This window comes from Alexandromys fortis, unplaced genomic scaffold, assembly GCF_014885135.2.
Source record: "Alexandromys fortis isolate MF-2015 unplaced genomic scaffold, M_Fortis_MF-2015_v1.1 scaffold_27, whole genome shotgun sequence".
Classification (NCBI taxonomy): Eukaryota; Metazoa; Chordata; class Mammalia; order Rodentia; family Cricetidae; genus Alexandromys; species Alexandromys fortis.
This window is the reverse complement of record NW_026067952.1, coordinates 6,711,104-6,737,247: the sequence shown is the minus strand read 5'-3', so window position 1 is coordinate 6,737,247 and position 26,144 is coordinate 6,711,104. Positions and strand designations below refer to the sequence as shown.

The window sequence follows — 26,144 nt, the reverse complement described above, 5'->3', positions numbered from 1 at the left end:
AAATCCTCTCTTTTGTCTTTTGAGTAAAGGGATATAAGAAAAGAAGACATGTTAATGCTGCGGAAGAGTCAAGAGCCTGGGACTCGTACACCTATTTGGGAAATTTGAAGGTACCAGGATTAGGATTATTGACCTAGGATATGCTTAGGAGAGTGATCCACACTTATCTTCTCAGGCTAGCTCCTTTCTTCCATCTCTCGTCCTTAGCCCAGAAACAGCAGAAAAGGAGTGTGGATACATACTCCTGGGAGGCAGAAAGGAAAAAGGAGGAAGAAGGAGAAGGTGAGAGAATTTTGAGGTACTAAATATATAATGATGGAGTTCATGAATGGGACTATATTTCTCAGCAAAAAGAAAAAGGCAGAACTGGGACAAAGGTTGAGATAAGGTAAATGAGGAGAAATGAGCATTTGCAAATGCTCACCAAGCAGCAATATGGGAAGGCACATTATATGAGTCACTACATCTAGTGTTGACACTATCACTTAATACCCAAACATGGAACAGACATTAACAGGTTTTCATCGCAGAAGTACAAAGAAGCAAATGTGCAAATTAAGGGACCCCACAGTATGACCAGTCTTCCAAGCTTGTTTAGTGTATTTCTCCTTGCTGTGTCTTTTCACTCCAGTACACCACAAGCCTTTTGCGCCACATGAACTGGCACTGCTTGTGTACAGGTCTGTGAGCTGCTGTGAACTAGAGTGTCAGGCTGCAGTTGGGGTTCCTTGTTTCCAGTGTTCTCTTATGCACTAAGCCTCACAGCTACCAAGAAAGCAAATGAGAGTTAACACTGAGGTAGACAAAGGACCACGGAGGCCCAGCTGTCTGAATTTACAGCAGTACTAATGAGCACTTGCTTACATAACTGCCTCTCGTGCTATGCTCATCGGCCACTAGATGAAAGCGGAGTTGGCTTTCCACTCCTGAGCTATATATAATCCAGACTTTGAACAGGAGACTATGCTACAGCTACAGCTCTGCCACATTAAATATTGAAATTCCCCTTAAAGACCCAACATTTTTACCAGTGACGCCATACAATAATACAGGCTGAGTACTGAGATATCTAAGTTTAGATACCTTCCCCACATTTTTATCCTGACAACATTCATTATCTCTTGTTCCACTGTGACAAACAAGCAACAGAAATTGGGAAGGGGAATGCTGAGAAGACAGTTGGCATAAGCTCAGCCTTGATGCTAGAACTGAGAGTCTCCAGTCCCAAATGGCTGTACTTCACATGGGATAGATAAGTAGTTTCAAGGAAACCAGGTTTGCTTTTGCTTCTTTACTGTCTATCTCCTAGGATCTAACCCTGGAATCTATGTCAACATGATTGAAGGAATAATGAAGCAAACAGAAAACTATTTATTTGTCTTGGGGCTGACAAAAGCTGAGCTCTACTGAATAATCCCCCCTTTTAAGATAGTTACCTGAAAACTGTGTTTTTCTGAACCCTCTTAGAGCATGTATTTATTAAACAGTGGTCCCACACCCTTTCTATTCATGTTAGTCTTAAATGGTTCTTCAGTTTCTGAAGGCCAAAGTGTGTTGTTTTCATAAATTGTTACACATACTCTGAGCATTAAAACTTACATATTTTAGGGCTGGTGAGCTGGTTTAGTGGGTAAGAGTGCTTGCCACCAAGTCTGATGACCTGAGTGTGATAACCACACATGTGGTGGGAGGAGAGAACCAACTGGACAGTGGTCTGCTAGCCTGAACACTCACTGTGACACACATACAGAGCAAAATAAAATATAAAATTCAGTCTATCAGTAACATTCATGTTTTGTCAGTTTGATTGGGCTTTTCCCCAAAGCAATTCTTAAACAAGGGTGAGATTTCAAAAAATAAAATCATGCTGTTTTATATTATAATACTTAAGAATAAAAAGCAGATAAACTAAATGTTTCTTGTATTAGCATTAATGCTAGCATCTAAGTATTACTAGATGACTATTTATAGGTGCAAACTCTCAGAAAGAATGTATACAGTGGGACATTTTGAAGCAAGCCTGTAAGTACGGCACTGGGGAAGCAGAAGCAGAGGCAAGAGAATGACTGAAAGTTTGGGGTCAGCATGGTCAACATATGAAGTTCCAGGTTAGCCAGGAGCATAGCTCTGTCTCAAATATATATATTGAGACTTGTTCAACACTGGGCTGCTCAGCTGTATCTAGTCACATCCAAGAGTGGGCATGCCATTATATTTGGAGTCATATAAAACTGAGTTCCAACTCTGACTCGGCTTCTTCCTCATACAGGCCACTTGGGTTTGGGGGAAGTATTGAAACTCCCAAATCCCAATTTTCATTGGTATAATATATAAGTGTAAACGTCGTATAGTTCACTACATTAGACATGACAGTGTATGTGAGTCACTGACAGCATGTTGTTAGCCCAGGAGACTTCCTGTCTCCTGTTTCCTCCCTGTACTCCTTCTCCACCAAGGTCAGCCCTAAGCAATGTCCTCTTGTTCTTGTTTGCTGCAGAGACTTCAGCGATCTACACTACATGCCCTGTCCTCCCCATGAAGTTCTTTATGTCACAACCATATCTGCCTTTCCAGAATGTAGCTCACTGTCTCTAGGGACTCCATGCAGGAATCATTTCAGCCTGGCATCATGGTCTCTACTTAGTTTGGTCCAACCTAACATTTCTAGTCTAGTAAGCGCAAATCTACTTTTTCTCACCCAATTCTGCCCCAAATCAATCTTCATTTCTGGCATTTTACAGCTCTACTACCTATAGGAGAACATCTAGGTTGTCACATGCTATGACAGCGATGCATAGTGCACAGTCCCTAGCCATTCCCAGCTTCACTCCCTTCCCTACTTACTCCATCAGATCCAAAAGTAATTCTATACTACCCCAAATCCCAGATTGTGTCATTACTCCCAAACTTTAAATCCACTCCTATTTGACCAGAAACTTTTTTTTAAAGGAAGAAAACTTCTTGAGTACACTCCAGGGAACAACAGGCTAGGCAATAACCAGAGCTACCCCAGAACCTTCCCACTGGCCATCTGGCAAACTCCTAAACAGTCTCCAAACCTTATTCAAATGCCCTTATATATCGTCCACTATGTGAAATACTGGGATTTGTGTGTTTTCTGTTACCACCACATCTGCCTCACAGTTGTGTAAGCATGTTTCATGTTTTCTTCTAATTCACTGGCTGCCATCAATGTCTTCTCTCAAGGATGGGCTAGCATTCAGCCTTGCAAGATGTAGTCAGTCATGGAATGCCTGTATGCTGAGCAGGCATACATCCTGCTCCCATCCTGACAGGCAGATCAGATGAAATGTAGGGGAACATGCCATACACAGTCTGAGGGGACAATGGAACAGCAAAAGAGAATCCCACTATACTCCCGTTTAGTTAGAATGTTATGTCCACCAGAGCACAGGAAGAAAATCCTTTTCATATAGTAGTCCCAACTCACTCTAGAAAGTCAATTACATTTACATAAAATCAGTGAAGCTCAAAAGCATGTTTCTCGCCCCAAAACCTCATTCTCTTATGAGTCCTTTGCTCTGTGGAAAGAACATGGTCCTGCCGATGCCAGTTTATGGCTGTGTTTTTCTGCTCACTGAACTGGCTCATTCCTTCAAGAGAACAAACTGTTCTGCGCTGAAGCAGGAATTGGCTGGGTTCTAACAAAAAGATCCCCCCCCCAATGTTTTTGCAAAAGACCCAAGTCAATTTATAGCCAAGTAACAAAAGGTCAGAAAGGTTAGTTAAGCAATGGGCGTAATTCCTGTGTGTCACAGCCAATAAAGGAAATGGGTGGGAATAAATAGTATGCAATTCTAACCTGAAATCGTCTGTACAAAACTACTATTGTAAACTACATAAAATGGTTCCTGACTTCCAATGTTAGCAATTTCTGATTTTTCAAAGGCACATTTACAGTGGAAGAACTGAGATGACCTCAAATCCCTCAGTTGAAAGAAAAGAATGTAAAAAACACATTTATAAATAATTATTTTTCAGTGCATAAATTTAAATGTACATAAAAAATTAAATATCTTAAGTTAACTGTTGGATACAATTTGCATGGTTGAATTTAAAATAAAATTCCTGTCAAAAGGGAGATGACATTGATCAAAAAGCCAAAAAAAAAAAAAGCCCCTTACAAAACTAACAGTTTATTTGTCTTAACTTTCAACTCTCACATGTATTATTCATCAAGAGTAAGAACAAGGAAGGGCTGCTTTTAAAGCAGACATGAAAAACACAAACAGCCAAGCAAGAGGAAGACAGATAAAAAGTTTTCCATGTGCCTGTGGAGTAAGAAATCTTTTCAGACCCTGAGGCTACTGCAAAGCCTCCCCAAGAAGCCCCCTGCCCACTTTATGAAGCTTAAAATTGTAACCATTCAAAATAATCATATTATCCAAAAGGTGAATAGCCAAACAGAACAGTGTCTTGAGCCAGACAACACGGATAAGCCCATGAGCTCACATCTTACCCACCTCCTCCTACAGTACAATGGGAGCAACACAAGAGTCAATTGAAGGAAGTTGAAAAGACAGAGGAAGGAAGGTGAATGGTTAAGAACCCAGAAACAACACACCGCTGCACATGTTATGAGAACCCTCCATCATACAACAGAAAAAAGTTTCCCAATATCCAACCTAGCAACAGAAGGCAGCCCAAGACTAAAGGGGAGCTCTACTTACAATGCCAAGCCAACACGAACTAGCAGGATACTTCAGGACCAGCTGACAATAAACTAGTCTAGGGAAATACCCTCACCTTCTCTACAGGGTCCCCCAAAAGTACTCTTCTTCCCAGTGGGACAGAAACCTCTTCTCTCCTACATACAGGCACCAGGCAGCATGGCCTTGGGAAACTTCTTATTTAAGATTCCCCCAGCAACACCACAGGAGCTAAGCAAACCAAAGAGTTTGCAATCCACTGGGACTGCTAAACCTAAACAGGGTGACTTAACAGCAGACTTAAATAGGACTCATTCTCCCAATGTTATAGGAAAAACTGTTCAAAACGGTGAAAATCACTGGTCATAACCAGAACCAGGAAAATCACAACCTGAATGCGAAAATATAATCAACTGATACCAAAGCAGCCATTAGAAAAACATCTCAGCATGCAATTATAAGGGCTCCTTCTCTTTCTGACAAGACCTCACACAAGTTGTTTTCTGAGCTACATTTATGTGCCATGGCATGCAAAGCTCTCCCTTTAAATAAACACAGGATATAAAAACCTCACTATAAACAAACACTGACTTCTACTTCATGATATGCACAGAAATACTCGGGAGGGGATGAATCAAAAATACAATGGTTAAATGGTTAAAAAAAAAACGGGGTGAGAAGTACATAAGAAGATATAATAACAGGTGAGACACAGCAGTAGATACATGGTTTCTCACCATTATATTCTTTTTACAATGAGTTTGAAAGTTTTAATAGTAAGATGTTAGAAAAAGATCATACTGAAAAATATAGAAGGTGCTCAATACACCTTACTTTACTCCTTATAGCTTTTCCTATAGCTTTCATGCATTTACTCATTCATCTATTAAATCATACTAGGCCATACTGGAACATTGCCTAGCACAATGTTGCTCAACTCCAACCCCTCTGAACTTCAGTTTCCTCACCTACAGAATGACTGTATGTACCTCATGGTGAGAATAGGTGAGGTAATATATAACACAACCCAGTGCCTGGCACATAAGCAATATTCCATAAACACTAGCTGTTGGTATGGTTCACACAGTGGAGACCATGGGCACTACCACACACATTCCAAGTAGTGCTTAAAAGATCTGTATCCCAGCTTCGAACCTGGCTTCCAAATCCAACCCTTCTGTGGCTTTGGGCAAAATCTTTAACCTTTCTGTGCCTCATTTCCTCATCTGTGAAACAAGAGTATGTGCAACTCTCACAGCATTATTATGATAAACAGTAATAAATGTAAAGTGTTTAGGTGATGGCTAGAATGCTAAACACTGATGTTAACAAAGTCTGGGCACTAGAGGACAGAAAGATGAATTGTAAACATCTCAGTCACGTCAGGATAGGAGATGGCCATGTTGGTTAGTCATGGTTTTACCAGTCAGCCTATGGTGTGTGCTCCAGGAGAGTCACTACACTAGGTTTGGAAAACCCAAGGGAGAGGCATATGGGGTAAAGAAGGCCAGAGTCAGGAATGGTGGCCACACCTGTAATCCTAACACTGCAGAAGTAGAAGCATGAGCTCAAGATCAGCCTAGGCTATACAGTGAGTTTGAGGTCAAAGATGGTTACATGAAACTATGCTTTAAAAACCCCAAAGATGGGGGGTCAGTAAAAGAGCCAAAGATGACTTCACAGGGAGGATGGTGACTAGAGAACCGGGACTTGCAGGATGGCATGACAATGGCTGTTAGAACCTCACAAGCCAAGGCGGGCTATCAGATTCACTGCTGAGAAGAGGAGTGGGTCAAAGCTCAACTGATGAACTGATGAGCTTTGCCCTGAAAAACTAACTGGAAGAACGACCATTCATTCAAACACTCTGATGTGGGATTTCCCTCTGTATGCTGTGACTACCATTAATGAATAAAGAAACTGCTTTGGACCTATAGCTGGGCAGGACTTAGGTAGGCAGGGAAGTTGGACCTGAATGCTGGGAGAAAGGAGGCGGAGTCAGAGAGAAGCCATGTAACCCCACTGGAGCCAGATGGAACTTTAGCCAGTAAGCCACAGCCACGTGGCAATACACAGATTAATAGAAGTGGGTTAAATTAATATGTAAGAGTTAGCCATTAAGAAGCTGGAGCTAATGGGCCAAGCAGTGATTTAACTAATACAGTTTCTGTGTGATTATTTCAGAGGTCTGGGTGGCCAGGAAACGAACAAGCAGCCAAGCGGCCTCCTTCAATAACACTTCACGGAACTGCAAACTATGTCAACCAGTAATGGAGTCTTGAATTTTCTTCCCGCTTCAGCTTCTAAAGTGTGGAGTGCTGGGATTACAGAATGGGCCTTCATGCCTGGCACTGACTGTATCCTTGATTTAGAAAAAGTAACAATTTGTAATATCCATGTTTTATAACTCAAGATATGAGGACATAGCTTTACTAGATGAAAAGGTCCAGAAGACTCCAACAGAAGGGCCCAGGAAGAGGCTATTAGTGCTGTGGAATCGGGTTGGCAGTGCTACTCTAGTTGGTTCACTGCTTTGAGTGAGGTCACAGCTTGGAATCTGACCCAGGAGATTTAATCCAGGAAGAAAGAAATGTCCACACAGCAACAGGGAGAAGCTGGCTCCCTCTGGATGCTGTCAGCTGGCCACACTGCCTCTTAGAGCTTGCTGGGCCTTAGTAAACACATTTTGATTGTCATATGCACTGAGCAAATCCACTAATGTCTTTAACATCATAGTCTGAAGGGAGCAGTAAGGATAAGGGCTGGTTTTATGATCAAAGGACCAAATGCGGCTTCAAAATTATATAACTCAGACTATACATGAAAGGATCTTTCCAACATTCCTAGAAGGAAGTTAAAACAATAGTTCATTTTAGTATTAAATAAAAAACACATTTATAGCCATCCAAGGCACTTCTAAGGAAGGCAGATGAGCTGGCTGATGCAAGTTAGAAGGAACAATTTCATTGCTTGTGAACCTCATGAGGACAGGACTATGACGAGCTTACTTGCTGCTGTATTAACAGTACCTAACACAGTGCCCGGCACTGCTCACAAAACACCAATTCAACCAAGTATGTCTAATTCAGCTTTGTTAAGTCCAGATTCTTTTCTTTTAGTTCAGCAAGAGATTAATCAACTCACAACTAAGTAGGAAAGAACTGGCTAAAGACCAAGTAAACTCGAGGGAAACAAAGTAGACCCCTCAACTATGAGAGGAGATAAGATTTCTTGGAGCCTCATTGTTATATCACTTACCCAGAACCTCTGGGAAACAGAATTTCTGCTAGGCTGCTGCCTCAGAAACAAATTCAAAATGCTTTAAAATCTTCAACCTGTATATCTAGTATGCTCAACTTTACACAAGCCAGAATGTCTGCCCTGGGTCTGACTTCTCTCTTCTCATGGATAAACCAGATAGATCCCTCTCCTCCAAATCCAAGACTCTACACAGACTCCTAGGCTGCTCTCCCTCTAGACCATGACGTAAATATTTTATAGACCCCTGGCTTTTCAGATTTTTCTATACATAATGATTTAGTTTAGTTATTTCCCAACAGCAAAGGAGGGACTTCATAAGCTTCCAGAAGACGGTGTCCTGTCACTTCTGCATGGATGTGCTCCAGTTTTCAAGTCATCTTGATCTCAGCAGCAAACACAATATTCAGAGAATTCCATGAAGCTGAAAGAGATCTTGGGACTCATGGTTCTGTGTAAGTGTGGTTTGGGAATTTTTTTTCTATTAAGTGCATTATCTTATAATGACTAAGTTCATGATCATTTTGCTCATAAAATATTCAGAGATATCTCTTATCAGCATGGCTTTTCACTACTATACTGTTTAAAAGGGTCTAGAAAATGAGACGTGTTAGAAAATGAGCCTAGAGGCAAGACCATGGAAAGTTACTGGTAGCATCTACTAAGTCACTGACAAGGATTCAATCCTAAACTTTCTTTCATATTCTTTAGCCAGTTTCTACTAAGGACCAAACAGGTCCTCTAACCTCATAATAGATTTTCATTTAAATGATAAAGGAGACAGAAAAAGATACAGAACTTTTATTTAAAAAAAATCTTACATGGGCTTTTTTCTAAACTTTTTTGATCAAATTTTTGGCTTTTTGAAAAATTACAGCAATAGTTCCGTTTCCATACATTCCTGATGTAGCCTCCCCAATATTAGTATCTAATATAGTATAGTATTTTTAACAGAGCCTGAACAATAATACTAGAATAATACTAAACCAAAACCATATTCAAAAGATACCAGCTTTTCCTGCCAATATCCTTTTTCTGTCCCAGATACCTTCGCAGAATCCCAAGATATTTAGTTATTTCTCTTTAGTCTTCTGAAGTACTTGACAACTCCTCCATTTATTTCCTTGTCATCCATATTCTTGACACTTATAAAACTTATTCAGTTATTCTGTTGGCTATTTCCTTGATTTGGGTGCAGCTGCTTGTTTTCATACTGTTATACTGTTAAAATTACACACTTTGGGCAACATCCATAGCAATGACATTGGGTCTGTCTTAGTGTCTATCATGGGGTAGATTATTTGACATATTACTGATAATCTGGCCTTGACCACTTGGTCAAGCTAATTTCTTCTCTTTACATTTCCCCCTTTCGTTATAGTACACATGTTGACGTAGCTTTTGAAACTATGAAAACTGCTAAAGGTCTTTACAGGATGACAAGAAAATAAATGAGGGACATTCCCAGTATGCTCCTGGCCTTCTACTTGTGGGTTTGAAGTGTGAGTTCTCAGTTGTTGCTGCTATCATGTCTTTGCTCCACCATCATGGACTCTTAACCCTCTGAAACCATAAGCCCAAATAAACACTTTTTTTAATGAGTTGCCTTGGTCATTGTGTTTTATCAATGCAATAGAAAAGTAACAAAGACAACAACCATCTGGAATATTTTAAAAATTAAAGCTAATAAAGTAAAAGGACTAAAATAAGATCAACACACAAATTTTGTGGATAGTTAAAAATAGTAATTAATTTTCTTGTCATTTTGAGAAAACAGTTGACATAAGGAACTTTTTAGTTCATTTATTTTGGCTTGAGTTTGAGAAGAAACAATTCATCATGGCAGCAGGAGTAAGAAGGGACTTTGTGTTCAGTCAGAAAGTAGAGAGAGAAATTCTGGTGCTCATCTCTCTTCCTCCTTCTCACAAGACTTTTATTCACTTTAGAGCCCCATTCCAAGGGACAGCGCTACCTACACTCAGGGTGGACCTTCCATTTCCAGTTAGTCTGGAACTAACGTCACACATCCACACCTCTTCACAGAGGTGTATTTCCTAGACACTTCCAATTCCAGTCAAGCTGACATGAAGATTAGCGCTCCCCAAAATGTTGTCTGCATTATGAAAGAGCTAGAAGAACTTTTTTTTTATTTGGAAGAGCTATGCTTCATAAATACATACAACTTTGCACACATACCCTGGAGAATAGAAATAATTTTATGGCTTATTTTTAAGGAACATCAGTTGAACACTGAGATAGGGCAGGTGAGGTCACAATGTGGGGCTCGAACCCATGACCCTGAGATTAAGAGTCTCATGCTCTACCGACTGAGCTAGCCGGGCCATCTGTTGAAATAAGAGCGGCGGGGCTGCGTCCCCAGCACCCCAGCCGCCTGCTAGCTCATGCCTGAAATAACAACACACAAACTGTATTCATTTAAACACCGCTTGGGCCATGAACTCTAGCCCTTACAGGCTAATTCTCGCACCTGGACTAGCCCATTTCTAATGAAGTGTGTAAGCACCCCAAGGTGCGCTTACCTGGAATATTCTAGCCTACATCCATCTTGGGTTGGAGGAGCTTCATTGCGTGCATCTGCCTGGGAGAGTGGAGCATGGCGTCTCTGCTCCAGAGAGCAGAGCTGTTGGATCTCTCCGGGAGCAGAGCAGAGTCTGACCTCACTTCCTCTTCCTCCCAGAATTCTATTCTGTTTACTCCTCCCACCTATGCTTTAACCTATCAGGGCCAGCCAAGCAGTTTCTTTTTTGCTCAATGACCTTCCTCCATCATTCTTGCTTGCAAGATAAAAATCTCTAAAATATTAGTGAGCCTAGGAAATGTTACAAAACATTGCACAAAAAAAAATCCTATTGTAGACTAAAGAACAGAGACTGGAGAGATGGCTTAGAAATTAGGAGTGACTGTTCCTGCAGAAGACCCAAGTTTGTTTCTTAGCACCCATTATGGGCCTCTCACAACTCCAGCTCCAGGGAAATCAAACACCCTCTTCTGGCCTCCATGGTACCCACACACTTGCACACTCACATGCACACACACACTAAAATAAAAATAAATCTAAAAAAGAAACAGAGCCCACTTTAATTGCAGAACTCAAGCAGATCTTTGAGTTCAAAGCCAAGCTGGTGAACATTAATAAGTTACAAGTCGCCAAAGCTATACTTTATATGAAACATAAATAAATAATTCATAAAAGAATGCAGATCACAAAATATGGGTTAATTTAAGTTATAACAGCTAGTAAGAACAAGCCTAAGCTAAGGCCAAGCTTTTATAATTAATAAGTCTCCATGCTGTTATTTGTGAGCGGGTTGCACAAAGAAAAATCCAACTACATATGGAGTCCAACATGGATCCTTGAATATCCAGACAGGGTCTGAGAAAGTGGTCTCTCAAGTAGGCTCTCCTTACAAAGGAATAGCTCTTTTAAGAGGCAGCTGAGCACTTGAGCAGTTGACACTAGGTACAAACCCCTGCTTCAGGCAGACACAACAAATTCTCAGAGTTGGGGCAGGTAAATATGGCCCCAGAGTTGGATACCCACAGGTATGAGGCTAGGCTCTCAGAGCACCAAGGAGGGTGGAGCCGGTCACCAGCTACACTTCATGGTGGTAGCCTAGCAGTTTAAGATTTGTCTCCCATGAAAAGAGAATGCTGTAAGAGCGCCCACAAAAGGCCAGATCCAGACACACACACACACACACACACACACACACACACACACACACCTCTAAAAAGGTACAAGATGCTTAAAGGTGCTTTAAAAAAGGTGCTAAAAAAGAGTATACACAGTCATAAAAAATAGCTTAAAAATAGTAAAGTTTTTTAAAGAAAAAGTAAAGTAATATCAAAAAATATAAGCCATGTAAGGATGGAAAATATTACAACACACGGAATTTGGATCTTATATGGTGCTTTGTTAATTTTGAATTTCTTTAATGCTAAGAAACAAAGAACAATGGCTTCTGAGACATTAGGTTATGAAAGGGACTGCTAAATTAAACCAGCTTTATTAAATTAAACCAGCTTATATACTTTAGAAATGTCTGGCTTCAGAATGGAAGTCAGAAAATGTGTTGTGTTGGGGGAGAGGCTATGGTTTAGTTTCCAAAGGAAACAAAAAGCTGTGTATTCATTCAAAATTAAAAAAGATAAGATTTGACCAGAGGAGACTGCCTAAGGATCTTAGCTACAGACATGAGGGGAAAAGCCAAGAAACTCTACAGGACAGATGACGTGTATGCTGATCCCTCAACAAGGGAACAGCTCTGAGACTGGATAGGACATGATAACTCTTGTTGGTTACAGAGGCCTCTTGGCGTATTATATTACAGTTTATATATGCAATTCAAATGGACTTGACAGATGCCTTTTACCACCTCAAACACAGAACAGAAAAATCATCTTCAGCTGTCTTGTGCACACTACACATTCCATATTTGTGTTAATACAGATGTTACCTTTAAAAGTTTATGTTTTCGGAAAAAAAAAAAAGGACCAGATGCCAAAAGACAAATATCCCAGCTGACCCAGCCTCTCAGAATGCCTCTGTTTCAGTTTCCTCAAAATTCTGCATCCACAACAACTTTAAAGCTGCTAGCTGAGATGGTCCAGCCTCACAGACTATTCCAGCTAAAACTTCAGATCAGCTCTACACTTTCCCATCACACAGAGACGAAACAGAAACAATTAATACAGCTAGCTCTCCCAGGACTTGACCATTGTCCCAATTTTCTAAGGGTCCCCTAGAGATACCGTCACCCCTAGACAACAGGAAGAAGTCTAGAGAACACAATGTCCACATTCTCAAGAGGTAGGCTGGATGGTTTTTGGTCATTCAATTGATTATACATGTTTATTACTGTTTAGGGGAGTTGGCTGTAAGTTGTTGTTGGTCATGGTTAGGGAGAAAGCAAAAGAGATTAGAGTCAGGGATCTCTTTCTGAAGGGAAAAGGGAGGAATAGTATAGAAATAATAGGGAAAAGGGTAGATTATTGAATCTACTTTTAAACTAAAAAAGCCATTATTAGTCTCAAATGTTTTACATTGGTATGGATTTTTATATATTGATACAAATTTAAGGTTTTTTGTTTTAATATACTGTATGTATGTATAATTTCTACTCTTATTAAGGTATTATGCCTATGTATCTCATTTTAAAATATAATATAAAGTTCTTGTCCTTAAAGGCTATTATTAAAAATGGTTTAAGATAATTAAAAAGCATAGGTTAGTAGTTAGTCATCTAAAACTAACAAATTTGTGCCATGTTAGGTATGTTTTCAAGGTCAAACATACATATATATATATATTAGATAGGTAGATGGTCTTCAGACACTTCAAAGAACTACATAATATGGCATTTAAGATGTTTTAATAAAAGTGTAAGACTTTTCATGACAGTGAGACATGTCTGCTCTGGCAGCATCAATTTACTTCAAAAAAGAATGACAGGCAACAAAAATCCTCAATATGGGGTTTATTTTCATTACTAACCACTGGGCAAGAAACTGCCCTTGCCTCAACTTCTGATAGTATGCTGTTCAAATCGGTGAAGTAGGACACAAAAGAAGGTGATTGCCAGACGTTGCCAAGACAAGGTAGGATAGTCCTTTGAAATTCCTGCTTCACAAAAATGTCTGTCAGATATTCTAGGCCTGTAGGCCAAAGACAGATGACCCAATGTTGCAGAGGAACCTTGGGTGACTGTTCCAGCAGTCAGATGTTTCTGTCATTTCTATAGTTTTGGAAGCTGATTGCTCTAAATTTCCTGTTTACTCAGATAATATAACCTTCTCTGGTCTTTGATGGGGTTGAAGACTAGACAGTTATAGCTACAGTTTTCCTATATACAAATGACAAAAGGGCCAAGAAAGAAATCAGGGAAACAATACCCTTCACAATAGCCACAAATAATAAAAAATATCTTGGGATAACTCTAATCAAGCAAGTGAAAGACCTGTATTACAAGAACTTGAATTCTCTGAAGAAGGTAATTGGAAAATACATCAGAAGATGGAAAGATCTCCCATGATCATGAATGGGTAGGGCTGACATAGTAAAAATGGCCATCCTACCAAATGCAATCTACAGATTCAATTCAATCTCCATCAAAATTCCAACACAATTCTTTACAGACCTTGAAAGAACAATACTCAACTTCACATGAAAAAAAAAAACTCAGAATAGGCTAAAAAAAATCAATATAATAAAAGAACTTCTGTAGGCATCACCATCCCTGATTTAAAGCTCTACTACAGAGCTGTAGTAACAAAAAACACATGGCATTGGCATAAAAACAGACACATTGATCAATGAAATTGAAGTCCTAGATGTAAATTGACACACCTATGAACCCCTGATTTTGATAAAGAAGCCAGAAATATACAATGGAAAAAAGAAAGCATCTTCAACAAACAGTGCTGGTCAAACTGGATGGTGGTATATAGAAGAATGCAAATAGACCCATTTCTATCACCCTGCACAAAACTCAAGTTCAAGTGTGCTGTAGGAAACTCTTCAGCCAGTAGCCTTTAAGTTACCCACACATTTGGGCTTGGCCTTTTATAAACACCTATGTAAAGTGCTAGCTCCCTCTCTCTTCTTCTGGCTGCTGGATTCGCTTGCAGAGGACTGTGATCTGTGAGTCTACCCCTGAATAACTAACCCTTTATTATCCTCATTTCTGAGCTAGTGTGGGATTTCTTTTTAGTGTCTGTCTTCACAAGTGAATCAAAATCCTCAACATAAAACCAGATACACTGGCCAGATGGTGGTGGCTCACACCTTTAATCACAGCACTTGGGAGACAGAGGCAGGAGGATTTCTCTGAGTTTGAGGCCAGCTTGATCTACAAGAGCTAGTTCCAGGTTCCAAAGGTGCAAAGAAACCCTGTCTCGAAAAACAAAAAAAAATAAATAAACAAAATCAACCAAACAAACAAACAACAGATACACTGAACCTCATAGAAGAGAAAATAGGGAATAGCCTTGAGCACAAAAAAGACAACTTCCTGAATAGTATACCAATAGCACAGGCACTAGAATCACAATTAATAAATGGAACCTGCTGAAACTAAAAAGTTTCTGTAAGGCAAAGGACACTGTCAATAGAACAAAATGGCAGCCTACAGAATGGGAAGCTATTTTCACCAACTCCACATCTGACAGAGGGCTAATATCCTATATATATTTTTCAATAAACTATACATCAACAAACTAAATAATCCAATTTAAAAATGGGTTACAGATCTAAAAAGAGAATTCTCAACAGAGGAATCTCAACTGGCCAAAAAACACTTAAATGTCCAACATCCTTAGTCATCAGAGAAATATAAATCAAAATGGCTTTCAGATTCCATCTTATACTTTGATGGCTAAGATCAAAAACACAAGTGACAGTTCATGCTGGCAAGGATGTGGAGCAAGGGGAACACTCCTTCATTGCTGGTGAGAGTGAAAACTTGTACAGCCACTTTGGAAATTAATATGGTGGCTGCTCAGAAAATTGGGAATTGATCTACCTCAAGACCCCGCTGTGCTACTCCTGGGCATATACCAGGTGCTCAATTATACCACAAGGACACTTACTCAACTCTACCTAAAGCTGTTTTATTCCTAATAGCCAGAAACTGAAAATAACCTAGATGTCCCGAAACTAAAGAATGGATAAAGAAAGTGTTCATTTAAAAAGAAAAAGAAAGAAAGAAAATGTTCATTTGTACTATGGAAGTTGTTAAAAATAATGGTATCATGAAATTTGCAGGCAAGTGGATAAAATAAGAGAAAAAAATCACCCTGAGTGAGGTAACCCAAATCCAGAAAGGCAAACATAATATGTGCTCACTTCTAAGTAGATATTAGCTATAAAGTAAAAGATAACAATGCTACAATCCAGAAACCTAGAGAGGTTAAATAATGAGGGCTTGTGGGTGATGTAATGATCTCTCTGGGAAGGAGAACTAGAACAGATGTCCATGGTGGACACAGGTGGGACTGGGAACAGGAGGGATCAGGTGAGGTGGGAGAAAATACTGGTAGAAACAACTGGAATTGGGAGAGCATTTTAGGGCAAGGTAGAAACCTAGTGCAAGGAAAACCCCATGGAATCTATCAGAGTAACCCTAGCCAAGACTCCTAGTAATGGGGGGCACAGAGCCTGATCTGGCCATCTTCTGTAATCAGGCAAGGCTTCAAGTGGAGATATTGGAACACCAGCTGAGCCACAAAACCTTTGACCTATACTTTGTCCTGCCTGCAGAGTGATCTGGGACCAGAGCCTAGCAGAATCATCATAAAAGAGACCAGAGAAACTTCATGCAGCAACTGATGGGAGCAGATGCAGAGTCCCACCCCCAAATATTAGGAGGAGCTTGGTCAGTTCTGCAAAGGACAGAGAGGAAAGATCAGAGGAACCAGAAGATCAGGGACACCAGAAGAACAGGGCCCATAGAATCAAATGATCAGGAATCATGGGAACCAGTAGGGGTCTGACTTAGGTCCTCTGCATATATGTTATGGCTGAGTAGTTTTGTTTTTTTTTTTGTTTTTGTTTTTTTTTTTTTTTTTTTTTTTTTTTTTTTTTTTTGGTTTTTCGAGACAGGGTTTCTCTGTGGCTTTGGAGCCTGTCCTGGAACTAGCTCTGTAGACCAGGTGGCTGAGTAGTTTGTTGTTCTTGTGGGATTCCTAATAGTGGGAGCAAGAGTTATCTCTGACTCTTGTGCCTGCTTGTGGGCCTCTTTTACCCCTACTGGGTTGCCACATCCAGTTTTGATGCGATGGTATGTGTCTTATCTTATTCTAGCTTGTTATGCTGTGTTTGGTTGATGTCCCTGGAAGACTTGTACTTTTCTGTGGGGAATGGGAGTGGGGTGAGGGTGGAGCTGGAGCAGAAGGGAGATGGGAGGGAAAGATTTGGGGGAGGGGAGTGAGTGGAAACTGCAGTCGAAATGTAATATATAACAGAATAAAAATTTTTCAAACTAAAAATAAAAAACAACCAATAGCTTGGAGGGAGGGGGAGACTAAAGCTACATGAAACCACCACTACTATCACCCCACCATAAAATAAAACTTTTCAATTAAAAAAATGTTTAACATAATAAAAACTAAATATGGCTATAACAACTCAGGTATTACAGTCTTATAATTGACACAATAAGAATTTTGTTAAAATATAGACATACTTCTTGTCCCTGGGAAAAACATTTTCTCACTTCATCCTCCTCTCTTGGTTCCCCTTCACTTTCTGCAGTCCTGTGGCATCTTTAAAGAGTCATTTATTGCTTCTGCCGTTGCAATTCAGTCCTGTAAAAGAAGTATCACACCATCACCTCATGAGAAAAGAAATCACATTTTAGGAAGCCCAGTTATCTAGTCTTGTTAATCCTTCCTAATTCATTTTCACAGCTCTACACATATACTAGGCATGCAGAGAAAAGTGAGGAGATTTACAGCTACAAGTACTTCCTGTGCACTGATGTGAGCTCTGCTCTCTTAGAGCAGAAGCTGGAGCATGCAAACACGTTAGTGATCTCAGTCATCAACACAAGGTGATTCATATAAATCTCTGCATCTCCCTGTCCAGTTAAGCTTCAGGTGGCATGGCAGCAATACTGCATCAGCTGATTAGCATGTGGCTTGACAACTTCCAGGATGCAAGCCCAAGGATGTGCTAATTGTTATGTTCTTCCTCAAAGCCCGGGGTTTTTCTGGTATAGACTAGAGACACATGAATGCACACATGCGTTCGTATGCATTCTAGGTTAAGCAACTATTTTCTATTTCTCCTCCCCTCTGATCCATGTATCTACGTCACTCCATTTTGCCCAGGAGCATTTCAACAAAATCCACCAAAGTGCTTTATGAGGTCTTAAAATTACTTAGAAAAGTTTTTTTTTAAAAAAAGTTCTCTTTACCAAAACATTCCCCTCCATTAAAATACCAATTAGCAGTGAAATGAACCCAAAGTGAGAATACTAGTAGAAGGACTTGAAATTTCCTACAGTCACACTGTGCTACATTACTGGGGACCAGGACTATGAACCTCCGTGACTATGAATAGGTTTGACCCTCCCAAACAAATCACTAACCAAAGTAGCTACGAGTTATTACCAGCATTCTTTCATCCTTAACATGCACATTTGCCTTTCCCACTGCATCAAGCCTTGTTCATCTATGTTAGCATATAAAATCTTTACCATGACCTTAGTATGAAAATTCTATTGTTCTGATTACCCAGATGATGAAACTCAGGCACAGAGAAGTTGAATAAATTATTCAAGCCACGTAGTGTGTACTATGTCACTTTTCATAGGCATATCTTTCTAAGAAATTTTAATTTTAATTTTCCAGTAAGTTAAAGTTTCATCCCTTTTAACTTTTGTTTTCTTGCTCTGCTGGTATGTTTTCTTAAAGCAGCTGTCATCAGATTTTTTTTCTTAATTTACAATTTATTAAAAACCTAATTGATAATTCTTCAACTTTTTCTTATTTTAAAAGCTTATCCTATGAGCATCAGAAAAAATCTAGGGGCTGGAGAGATGGCTCAGGGACTAAGAGCACTGGCTACTATTAGAGATGTCCTGGGTTCAGTTCTCAGAACCCACATGGCAGCTCACAGCCATCTGTAGTTCCTGTTCCAAGGGATCCAGCATCTGCTCCTATGGGCATCAGGCATACATGTGGTACACAGACATACATGCAGGCAGACAAGACATTCACGCATAAAATAAAAGTAAGTAATTTAAAAGAGAAAAAAAGAAAATCTAATGATATGAAAACCAGAAGCAATTATTATCTTAAGCTATTATACTCACCTCTCTGACTTATTCAATTTATTTTAACATTTTGTTATGTTTACCAAAGCCTCTAACTTTAAAGTCACAAAATAAGCAAGACATTTCTTTACTCCAATTCAGCTGTCTGGGACACAATGCTTTTCATGTAAGAAGCTGCCAGCTTGGTTCATTACAGACCAAATGAATATTGTTTGCTTCATAGCTCTAGAATCTTAGAATCTGGATGCTGTATTTGAGTCATAAAACACATCAGGTGGAGTACACTAGACATTAATGTAAATACATCTAAAAAGGCAAGGACTCAAAAAAAATAACAGTGACTATGGGTCAGAAGCCACTGACGTATTCATGAAGAAAAGCTTCATGACTGACACACATCTGTTTCTGTGTGAGACGCTCTTCTCACCCTCAGCTCCACCTGACTTGACAGAATGCAACTTAAAATCTAGCCTTCAAAAACTCGAAGCAGGTGGAAGATAAAGAAATCAATGTGTTTAAATTGTACATAAACTCTATTTGAAGGAACTGAAAGCAGGCTTTCTTATTCCCAACACCAATTCTACTGGTAACAAAAATCACTCACAGTGGTTGTAAAGTAAAACAAACATTTCTACCAGCGTAGCACAGAAAGAATCATAAAAACATCACTGCAACTTCATTTCTTACTAAGTCTTTAAGAATTTCTATACATTTTCATAAAATCAAAATTTGCTGCATCTCCAAACAATACAAAATTGTTTTAGACATCACTTTCCAAGTTAAATAAAGATGATCAATGTCAGACCAGACTACATTTTAAATCACTCAGTCCAGGGTAGAAGCTTTCCAAAGTTAAGAAAATAAAACTGATATATCAAAACTACATTCCTTAATTGTTATTATAGGAAGAAACACACTTGGGACCATCTGTCTTTGAGATTAACCACCCACAACTAAAGAAAATGCCCCAAAGGAACACTACTACAAAATTCACATGGATTCCAACAGTCACAAGGTAACAGTCACAAGGCAACAGCAAAGCCATAGTATTTGTGAGATCACAGGAAGTATATGACATAATTATCTATTATGACATAATTTTTAATTGAAGCAAAATGTGCATAATATAGTATTAACTATTTTGAATGCACAGTGTTAGACTATTCAAAGTATTGAACAACGATTACTTCTACCTCGTCACAAAATATTTTCAACAATTCAAAATAAACCTGGCACTCACTTACTTCTAGTACCCCTCTTTAATCCCTAGAAATCACTAATTTGCTTTGTTTCTTTGGATTTATTTCTTTGGGTTATTTCTTTTTGTGTGTTGTTCTGGAACTCACTATGTAGCAGACTAGTATAGAACCCACAGAGATCCTTCTGCCTCGTTCTCCTAAGTGCTGGGATTACAAGGTGTGAGCCATGATGCCCAACTTCTTCAGAATAATTCATATAAATGTAATCATGCAACGTGACCCTCCATGCCTGCCTTCGTTCACTTAATTCCGTGTTTCATCTAAATTGTATTATGTCACTACTTCATTTCTTTTTATGTCAAAAAAAATTTGTATGAATTACAATTTTTAATGATTCATGTATTAATGAATGCTAGATTGTCTCCATCTTTTGACCACTGTTAATAGTACCACTGTTAATAAAACTACTATAAACATTAAATATTTGAAAACATGTTTCCAATTGCTAGGTCACATGATAATTCTGCATTCACCTTTTTAGGGAGCTACCAAACTGTTTACAACAGAAGCTACACTATTTTACCTACCAGCAAAGTATATGGTGGGGATTCTTCTCATCCTCACCAATACTTATAACTGTGAGGACTTTTGTTCTGCTCTGTTTTAAGGTTGCACTCGTCCTACAGGTATGAAGTGGTATGTCACTATGGTCTTGTTGTGCATTTCCTTAATGACTAATGGTGATGACTATCTTTCCATGCTTATAGACATTCACGTATCTTCTTTGGGAAAATGTAATCAAGTCCTTTACCCATATTTTGATTGGGTTTTGTTTTTCAGTTTTAAGATTACAGAGAGTTCTCAAAAAACCAAAAAAAAAAAAAAAGATTACAGAGAGTTGGGCCATTAAGAGACTTTCAAATTTTCTCCTGTTCTATAAATTGGTGTGGGACAACTATATTTTGTCAATTATATTTTAAATAAATGCTGATTGGCCAGTATCCAGGCAGTAAGTATAGGAGGTACAACCAGACAGTAAGAAGAGGTGGGTCAAGGAATTCTGGGAAGAAGGAAGCCCATTCCTCTGCAATTCTTTCCCTGACCATAGAATAAGCAAGATGTGGCTGTCCTGCTGAAAAAGGCACTGAGCCATGTGGCTAACATAGACAAGAATAATAGACTAACATACATTATAAGAGTTATTAAGAAGCCTGAGCTAATGGACCAATCAGTTTCTAGTTAATGTAGGCCTCTGTGTGATTTCTTGGGGACTTAATGATTACGGGAACTGGGCAGGACAGAAACCCCAACAACAATAAGTTATTTTCATTTACTTAATGGTATCTCTTGGTCCACAAAAGTATTAAATTTTGATGTGCTCCGATTTGCCAAATTTTTTATTCACTGTTTGGATCCAAGTTCAACAAAATTTACCCATGACCATTAAGGTGACTCAGAAGGTAACAGCACCTGTTGCCAAAGTCTAGCAAACTGAGTTCAAGTAGTAGAACCCACAGTGGACAGAGAGAACAGAATCCTAACTGCCCTCTCATCTCTACACTTTTGTCATGGCACACAGATGTTTACCATCACATACACATACAAATAATATTTTAAAATTTTTAAAGATTTGCCTTGGGGGCTGGAGAGATGGCTCAGAGGTTAAGAGCATCGCCTGCTCTTCCAAAGGTCCTGAGTTCAATTCCCAGCAACCACATGGTGGCTCACAACCATCTGTAATGGGGGCTGGTGCCCTCTTTTGGCCTACAGGCATACACACAGATAGACTATTGTATACATAATAAATAAATGAATGAATGAATGAATGAATGACTATAAAAAAAAGATTTGCCTTTGGGGCTGGAGTTCAGTACTTAAGAACATTTATTACTCTTTTAGAAGACTATGTTTGGTTCTCACCACTCACATGGTGGCTCACAACCATCCAAAACTCTAGTTCCAAGGGATCTGATGGCCTATTCTGGTCTCCATGGGCACCATGCATGCATGTGATACATGTACATACATGCGGGCAAAACACTCATATACATAAAACCTTTTTAAAAGAGATTTGCTTTATGTCTACTTGAGAGAATATCATAGTTTTTGCTCTCATAACTGGGTCTTTGATTCATTTAATATTTAGCATATGGCATTTGGATACAATCTATTTTACATAAAGATATTGAACTGTCTGATGTCCTTTATTGAAGACAGTATCCTTTCACTGTTGAATAGTCTTAACATCACTTTCAAAAATCAACTGGCCACATACACACAGGTTATTTCTGAATTCTCAGTTTTATTCTACTTATCTATATGCTTGTTCTTATATCAGTACCACATTGTTTATTACAGCTTCATAGTGAAAATTGAATTTAAGACATGGAGGTCTCCCAACTTAATTTTTCAACACTGCTTCAACTATTCACAGTCCTCTGCAATTTCACACAAATGAATAGTTCTTGAAACTCACAGACTAACTTGCACCACTAGCACTTTTAACTGCTGAGCCATCTCTGGCCCCAAGGAAGGGTTTTTCTTTGTCAAATAATAAATTTAATCAACAATAAAAGGAGATTGTTTCTAGATCTAAAACATTAGACTCTTCTCTGATTAATCAGAAGGGTAGAGTGTGTGGGTGTATTTCAATATTTCAATTATGAAACCTGTTTGTCTATTTTCATTCATTCTTTAACAACTTCATACAACACTTTTTGATCATATTCATATACCCTATTATTCCAACTCCTCTCAGATCCACACTCATCTTGCTTTTTTGTTTTTCAAGACAGGGTTTCTTTGTGGAACTTTGTAGACCAGGATGGTGTTGAGCTCACAGAGATCCTCCTGACTTTGCCTCCCAAGTGCTGGGATCAAAGACAATGCAACACTACACCCAGCTTATCTTGCTTATTTTTAATGACTCATGAAGTCCAAACTCACAGGTGTGGGGCCATGCACTGGAGCATTGATGACCTACCAAGAGCCACACTTAAAGAAAACTGACTCTCCTTCCCTAGAAGTCAACTGTTAGTAGCTCCTCAGTTGGAAGCTTAAGAGCTGCTCCCAACTCCATGCTACAATGTTGATTGGGTTGATTTTGTGCAGATCTTATGCAGGTAATCATGATGTCTATGACCAAGAGACACTTTTTAAAAAATATTTTATTTATACTTATGAAAATGTATGCGTATCTCTGTGGGTGTATGGCCACATGAACATTGGATCCCCTGAAACTGGAGTTATAGGCTGTTTTGAGCTGTGTGATGTAGATGCTAGGAATGAAACTCAAGTCCTCTGCAAGAGCAAACAAATGCTTTTAACCTCTGAGCTGCATCTTCAGCCCAAGGGAAAGCTCTTTTAAAAATGTTTTCTGAAACATTTTTTGCTAAGGTCTGTGAGAAAACTATCATTTGATATTATAGATATTCCTTGGGCTGAGCACAATCTGTTTCTTGTTCTCACATCAAAATTTAAACTGAAAGAGATGTGGTAACATAGGAAAAAATAACTGCAGTGCTTTCTAAGACTAGCAACTTCAAGGAAATTGTATAGTCCCCAAAGCACAAGTCATCTGAGACTGGAGATTGGGTTTGTGAAGCAAGGACTGCTGCTGCACCTGTGTCTGGTGTCAGCTTCCTAGAGGCTCCAGAACCAGAAAGTCCTCCTGACACAGTAGATGGAAAGGGCTTTCTGTCTGGAACTGCCACTACCTAATGAGGTCTGTCTTTGGTCAGCCACAATTACCCTCCCTGTAACGGTGCTTTTAACAAGATAACTTAGTTGTACCTGCCTTTCATATTCCTCTACTCTAGTTGCACTCAGCTCACCTGAACTTAATGCCAAGACTCAGAAATGGGTGAGACATAAGGCTTTCCGGTTGGTGGTAGAACAGAGGAAAAGAAAGATTTTTATTTATATTTATGCAAATATATGTGTATCTGAAGTATTCATGCACACATGCAGTTACAGGCTGTTGTGAGCTGCCCGAACTCTACAAGAAATGAGTCTAGGTTTCTCAAACCCACAACTCAATCTCTAATCTAGGGTAGCATGAAGTACCCTAACACAGGAAATTACTTGAATCTCTGCTTTTCATTTCCAGGAGTTAAGAGTGGTTTTTTTTTTCTTTTTAATTTCACTTTTGCTGGAAGGGTAGACAAGGGCTGAACAACCAGGGTTTCAAGCACTAGTGATCTCAACCCAAAAAGCTATAGCAGAAGGGAGCCCAGATCAGGCACTCTGGAACACTGGCTAGGGCTAGCTAGGGATCCTTCCAGTGTTGTGACAACTGCTGGGGTTTGAATTCATGCACTGGCTTCTCTATTGGATGGTAACTGGGATAGCTTCTTGGATCTTAGCCCTTCTGTTCCTTTTCCTTTCTTTCTTTTTTGCTTTCTTAGTAATTGGAGTTCCTCACTGATTTGCAGGCCCACTACTTGTTGTTTAAAAGCTAAATTGCTGATATGGCCATCTGGGACTTCAGCTCTCTGTGGTGGTCCTTGTTATAAGTGTCTGAAAGCCAACGCTTTTTTGCAAGGCAAATGCCTGGTTTGCAAGCCCCACCAAACAGGAAAAGGAAAGCAGATGGCATGCAGATGTTTGTGAAACAGCTACAAACTGAACAGGCTCAATTTTAAAGTAGCCAGTATTTGAGCAGATATATGGTCAGTCAGCATGAAAATGGATAGACTGTGGTAAAAATGCAGTGGAATGCTACTCAGCAATAAAAAATACATACCTAATACATATATCACAGATTGATCTCAAAATCATATTGAACAAATGATCTTAGACCTAAAAGAAAATATACAATTTTGTCTTATAGAATTTTATGGAAGACCGAAGTAATCTCTGGTGGTAAAGTTTAAAGAGATTACATGTGAATGATGACAAAAGATATATGAAAGATCTTTTCCAGGGCAACAAAAATATCCTATATGATACAGCTTGAGAAGGTAATCACCCTTTTCAAAACCACACAATTCAAATCTGCATGTTTTCTCTATGTAAATTATATCTCGATTATTAAAAATTAAAAAGTTCAAATATCTTTTTTTAGAAAACAACACAAGGGCACTTTTATCATTACTATGTGTGGTTAACAGAAAATTATATAGTCTTAGATCTTCAAGGTCAACGAGGTGGCTCTATGGGTGAAAGCATTTGCCACCAAGCCTGACAACCTAAGTTTATTCTCCAAGACAATGTCCTGGAAGAAGAGAACTGATTCCTAAAAGCTGACCTCCACATGAATTCTATTGCATGTATACACACACACACACAGTGAATGCAATTAAAATTAAAATACATGGAGCTGTAGAGTTTAACATCAAGTGGTTAAAAGCACTTCTTGTTGTAAAAGACCAGGGTTCAATTCCCAGCACCCACATGGAGGCTCACCACTTTCTCAGGCATCTGCATGCATGTGGTACACAGGCATACATTAAGGCAAAACATATACAGAAAAAATAATAAGTCTAAAAAAATACATATATATCTTTAAGTGAAACGGTAATACATCTCTTTAAAATTGTATGGAAGTTTATCCTAATTTAATTAATTATTTACTCTGTGTGTGTGTGTATGTGTGTGTGTGGTGTATTCATGAGTGGGCATATGCAGAGACCAGAGGTTAACATCAGGTTTCCTCCTCTATCACTAGGTTGTTAGTGGATAATCATCGATGATAGTAAAGCTTGTAGTCATGTTAGATTTTCTAGATATATAGAGATATTTTTCAGTTAGATAGACATTCTTCATATCTTTCAAAGACTGCAGAATATGGCATTTAAATGTTTTAATAACTTAGGGCTTTTCATGACAATGAGACACGTCTGCTCCTGGCAGCACCAGCTACTTCGAGAGGAAGATGGGCATCGAAGAGGATCCTTATGGAGTTGGATAGTCATTTGGGCAAGAAACTGCTCTTGCCTGGACTGTTGCATAAACTGGACACAGAGAACCCGCAGAAAGAGGACCGCTGAACTTGCCTAAAGGTGAGATGGTCTTTCGGGGTTTCTGACTCATGAACAAGTCTGCAAGACATTCTGCAGGACACAACAGATAGTGACTGTTTCATGGAAACAGAAGTTTCCTGCTTCATGGAAATGTCTCTGGATACTATGGGCCTGAAGGCTGAAGATGGATGCCCCAATGGTACAAAAGAACTTTGGGTGACTGTCCAGGCAGCAAGATGTCTCTGTCATTTCTAGAGT

At 39.1% G+C, this 26,144-nt stretch overlaps 1 protein-coding gene across 7 annotated transcripts in view; it reads right to left on the bottom strand.

The window, feature by feature from the left end:
* Zhx3 (zinc fingers and homeoboxes 3) overlaps positions 1-26,144 on the bottom strand; it is a 117,396-nt gene that overhangs the window by 43,450 nt on the left and 47,802 nt on the right. For all 7 annotated transcript variants that reach the window (XR_007593390.1, XR_007593391.1, XR_007593393.1 and 4 more), the window contains exon 2: positions 17,132-17,252. The gene's annotated coding sequence lies outside the window, so the exon portion shown is untranslated. The remainder of the gene's footprint in view (positions 1-17,131; positions 17,253-26,144) is intronic.